Below are 8,919 nucleotides of genomic sequence, written 5' to 3' on the forward strand. Positions count from 1 at the left end.
AGTGTGAAGTACTTAAATACAGATTCCATTTATTTAGCAGTTTTAGGACAGTTAGATTTTATTTTTTTTCTTTAGTCAATTTTGTTAAGTTGTGTTTTCCAGGAATTTGTCAACTTTTTCTTATCAAATTTATTGGCATGAAGGTACTCATGATACCCCACGTTATCATTTGAATTTCTGCTGCCTTTTTCATTCCTAATGTTTGTTTATGCCTGGTCCCTCTATTTTTTGGAAACAGTCTTGCCAAAAGTTTGTTGATTTCATTGGAGTTCATTTTTAAAAAATGAACTACTGGCTTTGTTTTATATTTCATTAATTTTTCTATATAATCTTTATTATTTTCTTCCTCTTGCTTTCTATAGATTTATTCTATCATTCTTTTCTCTTAGTTTTTTAACTGAATGGTTAGCCCGTTAATATTCAGCCTTTCTTCTTTTCTGTTAAAGGCTTTCTGGACTAGAAATTTTCCTATTAAAACAGATTTATCTTCATCTTATATATGATATGTCCCATGTGGTATAGAGTATGCTTTTTATCATACAGTTCTAAATATTTTCTAATTTTGCCTATGACACATGAATTGTTTAGATACATATTTCTTAATTCCCAGAACTATGAGTGTTTCTAATTATCTTTTTACTGACTTTTAAATTTAATTGCATTGTGATCTGAGCTGATCAGAGAATGTAGTCTGTATGACACCAATACGTGAAGTATATTGTGGCTTGTTTTACGGCCAAATATGTGTCAGTTTTCATAAATGTTCCTGTGAATTTGCTTGAAAATAATGTGTATTCTTCAGTCCTTGGATTTAATGCTGTATATTCTCTCTATTAGATCGAATTTCTCATGGTATGTCCTATGGAGGGCAGTTTGGCATTATGGAACAAAATTACAAATGCATTTCTCATCATTTTAGCATTTCTCATTGTAAATATAAGAAAATGCTAAGATATACTTTCACAACCGTGAGGTACAAATCTGTAGTGTGCAAGGATACGATTACTTTATTACATCGTGTGTGATAACAAAAACACTTTAAGTGCCCTTGTTTAGGAGACTGTTTGTATAAACAAGCTTCAGCTTTACAATTAGCTTCTGTGTAGCTATAAAAAGAATCAGAATTCCAATTAGTAAATGTAGAAGCGGGGCTCCTGAGTGACTCAGTCAGTTAAGTGCCTGACTCTTGATGTGGGCTTAGGTCATGATCTCGTGGTTCATGGGATCGAGCCCCATACTCTGCACTGACAGTGTGGAGCCTGCTTGGGATCCTCTCTCTCCCTCGCTCTCTGCCCCTCCTCTGTTTAAACGTGCTAGCTCTCTCTCTCTCTCAAAATAAATAAACTTAAAAAAATATAAATAAATGTAGAAGGAATGAGGGAAATAGGACATTTCCATTAGAAGATCACAGTAATAGTAGCTGCAGGCAACATGCAGAACATTAAAATTAGTAGGTGAAACCTTAAGGGGAGACAGGATGTTTTCATAGCTTCAAATTATCTCTCTCAGAATATTTGTTAACTATGTTGTGCTCATAAATCAAGAAATGAGCATAACCTAGATGTGAAAAACATGACATTACAAAAGGGCACAAAAAGAGAGTTGAGCAAATAGAAAGATGTGATACAAAATTACAAAGATATCAATTATCCATAAACGAGATTACTGTGTGTTCATGATGGGTTCACTCCTTTATTTTATACAGTGTTGTTCTCTGTCCTTGGTAATCATCTTTGCTCTGACACTTACTTTACCTGATGATAATATAGCCACTCCTGCTTCCTTTTGATTAAGATTTGCTTGATGTATCTTTTTCTATCCTTTTGCTTTCAACTTACTTGTATCTTTATATATGAAGTCAGTTTATTGTAAATAGGATCTAGTTGGGTTATGCATTTTTTCAGCCACTCTGCTGATCTTTGTCTATTTAGACCATTTACACTTAGTGTGATTATGTGCTAAGGCATATGTCTGACATTTTATATTTTTATTTTGTTTGTCACCTCTATATTTTATTTCTGTTTTCTTTTTTTCTACCTTCTCTGGGCTACATAAACTTATTTTTAGAATTCCAGCTTGATTTGTAGTCCACATGAGTGTATCTTTTTGAATAATTTTTTTAGTGGTTGCCATAGACACTAAAATATACATAAATAACTTACCAAAATTTGTCATTTTTGAGTGATGTATATACACTTTACCTCTCTTAAAGCCCGTTTGTCCTCCACCACATAAAATTGTCTTAAACATTTCTTCTATATACATTGAGAACCACATTAGACAATGTTTAGAAAACCTAAAAGCAGAAGGAAAGTCTATTAATATTTACCCATATTTTTGCTCTTTCCATTTTTCTTCCTTTCTTTCAGGTATTCCAGATTTAAAAAAAAAATAATTTCCTTTCTTTTAAGAGAAATTCCCTTAGCCATTCTTTTAGGATAGATCTGCTGGCAACAAATTTTCTTAGCTTTCCTTCATCCGAGAATGTCTTTATTTCCCTTTTGTTTCTGAAGGATAAATTTGTTGGCTATAGAATTTGGGGTTGACAGTTCTTTTCTTTTAGCAATTGAAAAATGTTTTTCCACTTCCTTCTGGTCTTCATGGTTTTTGATGAGAAATCCACTGTCATTTGAATTGTTTTCTCTGTGTAAGTGAGGTGTTACTTTTCTCTAGCTGCTTTCAAGACATTTTCTTTGTCATTAATTTTCAGAAGTTTTGTTATGATATGACTTGGTGTGGATTTCTTTGGGTTTATCCTTTTTGTAGTCTCTCAAAATCTTGAATCTGGAAGTTTACATTTTTTGCCAAATTTGGTACATTTTCAGTATTATTTCTTTGAGTACTTTTTTTTACACACCCCATTTTTCCTTTCCTTATAGGATTCTGAAAGTACAAACGCTATACCTTTTGTTATTGTCCACATGTCCCTGAGGTTCTATTAAACTTTTTATAGTCTATTTTCTTTCTGTTGTTCAGATTGGGTATTTTCTGCTATTCTATCTTTAAGTTCTTTGATTGTTTCCTCTGGTTTTGCCATTCTCTTGTTGAGCCAATCTACTGACTTGTAATTTTGGTTGTTGTATACCTCAGTTCTAAAATGTCCATTTGGTTCTTTTTGTATGTTCTATTTCTTGGTGAGACTATTTTTTCATTTGTTACAAGTGTGCTCATAATTACTCACTGAAGTATTCTCATGATGGCTACTTTAAAATATTTTTCAGATAATTCCAATATTTGTGTCATCTTGGTTTTGGCATCCATTGATTGTCTTTTCTTACTCACGTTGAGATTTTTCTTGGTATGCTGAGTAATTTTTTATCGTATCCTGGACATTTTTGGTATTATGTTATGAGGCTCTGGGTCTTCCTTAAGTCTGTTTTAGCAAGCCTTGTCTGAAGTGAAATGAAGGTCCTGCCTCATTACTGCCAGGTAGATGTGGAAATCCACTTGGCCTCTGTTGACACCCTGGAGTGGGAGTGGAAGGATTGGGAAAGGACACCATGTAATTCCTTGGGTGAGGTGGAAATTCAGGCTCCCCACTAGGCCTCAGATGATACCATCCTGGTAGGGAGAAACAAGGCAGAAGTGCCTTGTGTGTGCTCCACATGAGGCCTCCATTGACACCACACAATTTAGGAGTCGTTGCTCCCACAGGATGGTGGTGAAAATCCTGACTCCCCACTAGGCTGGATGAGAAAGGTCACCTTTCTACCAGTTTTTTGGGATCAAAATTCAAAATTCTTACATGGCCTTCACTGACTCTCTGGGGAAGATACTCAGTATAGCTCGGCATGAATCAAAATCCCAGATTCCCATTTAGGCTTTTCTGATACTGTACTTGCAGTGGAGGACCTGTGGGTGGGTAGATGGTTTAGGGCTCCATGTCACAGTCAGGGGAAGGTGAAAGACTAGACTTCCCACTCAGCTTTCACCAAAGGGGGTGTGGTCATGACTTTTTCATGGTATCTTTCCTGTGTGGGGAAGTTATTGTCTAGACACCTCTGTATTGCTAAGTTGTCCCTTTCCTGTTCCTTTTGCTAAAGAGAGCTTGTTTTTGAGGGATTTTTAAAAAATCTGTTCCCATTGATGTTTCTGAGTCGTTGGCTTCTTCTGCACCCAGTCTGAGATATGTGAGGCAAAAAGAAAACCCAGGGAACTCACTGTCATGGTGTTCCTTGGGTTACAAGGTCCCTAGCCAGTCTGAATTCTTCTCACTACCTTTAGGAATCCTATGCTTGTTGCACATATAATGCTCAGGGTTTTTAGGAGGCATAGGAGAAACATTTTGGCAGAAGTAAAACAGGTGTTAACAAGGAAAATAGGAAAAATACATCTACTCCATGTTGGTCTGAAACTGGAACTTCTCCTTTCCAATTTTTATACCTAATTTGTTTTCTGTGACTACTTCGGTTCTAATGTAAAACTGGGGTGGTGATTGAGGCCTCCCTGTCTCACTCTTGGCTTCAGATAAATGGCCTCTAGTGTTTATCCAGGGAGTGTTTATTCAGTAGCATCTTCTCCTTTGTTCTTGTTTTTTTTGTTTTTTTTTTATTTTTTTTAAAGGTCAAGAATCCTTACTGGATTTCTGTCAGTTTTCTTCTTTTTGTTTTGGTATCTGTGAGATAATTAAAAGAGAATACATTTATTCCTATTTTACAGATTAGACAGCTGAGACTCCTGTGAGAAACATGCCCACCATCACATGGCATGGTTTCGAGTCAAGATTCCATCCTGGGTCTGCCTGGGTTCAGAATCCACAGACTTTACAATTTAATGCTTTTGACACAGAAAGGACAGTTGCCAGGTGCCTTTGTTGACACAGTTCAGCAGTTTATAGGAGTGCAAGGCTGTGACACTGTGTGATATTATAGGATATGGTTATTTTCTGTCTTGCATCTGCTAAAGTTCAACATATGGCTTTCGTCATGCTACTCCTGTAGAGCTTGCTTTTAATTTATCTGCTCAGGAAGTCTCAATTTTCACACAGTGTTTGGTTACCAGTAGAAACCTATTCTGATATCATTTTCTGGCTCGTCTGATTAGGGCCTGTCAAAGTCCAGTGGTTTTCCACAGGTCATCCAATGTGAATGAGTCAGAAGCTGTGGCTGCTGAATCACAAATTCAGCATCCACATGGCTCCTGATTCTTTACCATGGCCACCAGGCCATCTTCCTTGCTGAGCATGACAAAGCACTAACTACTGAATGGGAAACATATTTCAGAGATGCTAATGCTGGGGTGAAAAATAGACTTGGGACTTTCTAAAGAGAAGATCTTATTTAAAGGAATGAACATTCTATTGGTCTCTCAGGCAATAAGATAATCTTTTAGGTAGTGCTTCTCAACGGGGGTGCCAGGGCATGCTGAGAAGCTACAAATGGATTACAGGTGTGTCTGAGATATGGATCTCCTCAATTCTTAGGGGCGGCCTTGCAGGTCCTGGCCACCCCCTCCCCACCTCCAGAGCTGTGGCTTAGTTACCTCCAGCTGTGAACAGCATCATCTGTTTACCTCAGGGAGCCATACAAAGGGTATTATTTTCAATGTGTACTGAGAAGAGAAAAGAGAAAAAGGTTGGCGAGCACAGGTTTAGGTGATATGTAGAGTTGGGTACCATATTGGGAAGTTGATTAGCTCCAGTTGCCTGGCACTATATTAAGCTCCAGTTAAACTAGGAGCATAGTGCTTTCTTGGAGTATGGCTCCTCTGACTGAAAAGAGGAACAGTGGTAGAGAGTGTGACTCATCTCTGAGGGCATGAGTGGCATGGATGGCATTAACATGTCTTTGTGGGGATTAAAGAAATATTAAAAATTAAAAACAAACAAACATGTCTTTGTTCACTAAATCATGGAATTCTGGAAAGAAGGGGGCATTATCTGAAGGTGAGAAAGAGAAGTTGGTGAAAAGTTATAAAATATAGTTCCTTCAATGGGTGTTAAAGATTAAGAAGTGAAAATACCTCCAAACTGAAAGGATGGAGACCCCAAAGGCTTCTATCAGGTCATAATAGACATTCCTTTTGTTTTTCTAAGGGACATCAGGGTGCTCGTAGGACATCCTTACCCTTTGATGTTGATAGCAGGTAGATAACAAGGTCCATTTAAGAGCCCTTGGCTCCACAGTCAAGGGCAGAATGTGCAACCTGTGGTAGCATCTCTGCTGTCTTCAGTTATGCCGTGTCCTGTTTTCCTCTTTGAACCCCACTGACGGCCCCTTGCTTCACTCGCCACTCCCAAGGCCCTTGAGCCAGTGCGGCTGTACTGATCTACCTAAGCAGCTGAGAGCAGAGGAGGGTCCAAAAGTAAGCTTTTTGAGAAGCCAGTGGAGAAATAAGTTTGTTGCCTGGTGCACATCTGATGGTTTTTTATTATTATTGGAACTTCCTGCCTCCTGTGGGGGATCCTTGGGGGTAGTAAAGAGATTTCGTGTAATTATGAGAGCACACGTGAGGTGGAGAGGGGCCTGAGTGGCACAAGGACTGAAGGATGCAGAGGCTTTGGGGATGGCTGACAGGCCAACCTGGGCTGGGGAAGAAGGACACTGGCAGAGGGGCATGGCAATCCCCACTTATCATGTTTTTACGGTTGCTGCTTCAGCTATTGTATTATTGTTATTGTTGTTATTGTTGTCATTGTTATTATTATATTAGTACCACTTGTTCAAGGCCGATTGCGAGTGAAGTCCTGTGCAAAATACTTCACGTGTCTTACCTTATTTAATCCTCATATGAACTGTGCACCTCTGGTCTCATTGTCCAGATGAGGAAATCGAGAGTAGAGACTGGTGATCCAGAGACACACAATGGTAGAGAAAGAACTTGAACCCTGCCTGCCTTCAAGGCCCATGCATTTTTCACCTCACCATGCTGCCTTCTTGACTCAGCACAATTTCCAGGTCAGACACTGAAAGGGCAGTGGGGGTATTTCAGCAGAAGGGGCTAAAAAAATAGGAAATCATATGAGGACTTTAAGAGACAAAACAGATAAACATAAGGGAAGGGAAACAAAAATAATATAAAAACAGGGTCGGGGACAAAACAGAAGAGACTCATAAATATGGAGAACAAACTGAGGGTTACTGGAGGGGTTGTGGGAGGGGGGATGGGCTAAATGGGTAAGGGGCACTAAGGAATCTACTCCTGAAATCATTGTTGCACTATATGCTAACTAATTTGGATGTAAATTTAAAAAAATAAAAAATTAAATTAAAGAAAAAGAAAAAAAAAACAATAGGAAATCAGGATGTGCAGGGTAGGAAGGACCCTTGGCAAGTGCAGAAGTGGTGAACAGTGAGCTCGAGTTCGAACCTAGGGCTGTGGATTTGGGAGAATTCAGTGTGTGGGTTTAAGCGATGAGAATGGGTGAGTTTGTCCAGGAAGGGTATAAAGATTGAGAGAAGCAGTGAGCCAGAGAGGGGCTTGAAAACATGAACAGGTAAGGGTTGGGCAGGAGAGGAGGAGGCTGGGGAAAGAGTAGCCAGAATGGTGGGAGGAGAGAGAGGAAGGAGAACAAGCAGAATGTGTGGGGCTATAGAGATGGGAAGAGCTTGGGGAGTCTTGGCTTTGAGAGAGCTTGAGGCTTCTGGTCAGGTGGCTGAACTGGCAGTCGAGACTGGAGTTGCTTCTAATGTTAAGGAGCAAAGGCTTCATGTAGGAGTGCTGCTGTGGTTCCAGAAGCAGAGAGCAGGCCTAGTCCTGAAGCCAATGTGCCCTGTTCCCTACAGACAGGTGAGCTCTGTCCGGCTTGTTCCAAGCATAGTTTCTACAGTTTTCTCACACCAAAAAACACTTTCTGCTAAAGCTTTGCAAATGACCTGGATGGTGCAAAGCAACGCTGTGTCAGAACACGGCTCCGAGGCTGGCTCCTGTTCTTCAGAGCTCTGTGTACCTCATCGTGGCTGGGAGGCACTTCTCCTCCTGTTCACTTTTGGAGTCAAAGTCAATCAAACTATTCACCTCTACTCTTGTAGTTTTTAAGGCTCTGCAGTTTGTGGGCTTGGTGAACTGAATTCTCTGATGAGTGTCCAACCATTCTGCCATTTTTGACAGCTTTAAGGCATCTTGAAGCTATTGTACAGGCAAATCCTCCATTTATTTTGGACCACACTGGGATGTCTTTCTATGAGTGGTGTCTCAAAATAGTTTTGTTGGATAGTTTGGAAACTTTTTGTTCTTGAAAGTGAAGAAGAAAAGTGAAGGGTCCCCTCTGGCCATTTCCCCATTGATATCCTTGGAGAAGAGGACATTCACCCTTAGTTAGAAAGTAATCACTCTGCTGGCAAATGTAGGGGATTCCTTACAGAAAAGGAATCCCCTAATAGACTAAGCTAGGCTTAGTGGGGTACCACTGGCCAATAGGCAATGTCCTGCATGGAGGTGGGAAATTAGAGGAGAGAGAAGTAGGAGGAGGAGAAAGAGGAGAAAGTGGGAAGCAGAACAAAGAGACAGACATTTCATTTCAGCAGCCAAGGACTTGCAAACTGGAAACAGTGACCCCGAAGTGCACATCAGGACTGCTGGCTCACGAGAGGTGTGGCGGGACCCTTTCTTCTCTTTCCCAGTCACCTCCAACATTATTTGACTCATCTTTCTGGAAATATTTCTAGCTATACCTCTGAACCCTGAATGTTTCCCCAACTCATTGGAATGCACAAGTGAAAATTATTTATCTGTTTGGAGATTACACAGAGCTGAAAATGCTGTCCTAAGTAAACGGATAGAGTTACACGATCAGACAGATCCATTACAAGAAAGGGAAAAGCTTTGCTAGTAACATCCCAATGGGCCAAGTGCTGAAGTCAAGTAAGGGAAGATGGAGAGTTGCTGGCCCTCCTTGGGGTGGAGAAACAGGTGCCCCAAGCAGATGCTTAAGTGGACACACATCTATCAAGGCAAGTGACACAGAGCTGGATACTGGCT

The sequence above is a fragment of the Leopardus geoffroyi genome, chromosome A3 (genome assembly GCF_018350155.1).
Source record: "Leopardus geoffroyi isolate Oge1 chromosome A3, O.geoffroyi_Oge1_pat1.0, whole genome shotgun sequence".
In the NCBI taxonomy this organism is placed as follows: Eukaryota; Metazoa; Chordata; class Mammalia; order Carnivora; family Felidae; genus Leopardus; species Leopardus geoffroyi.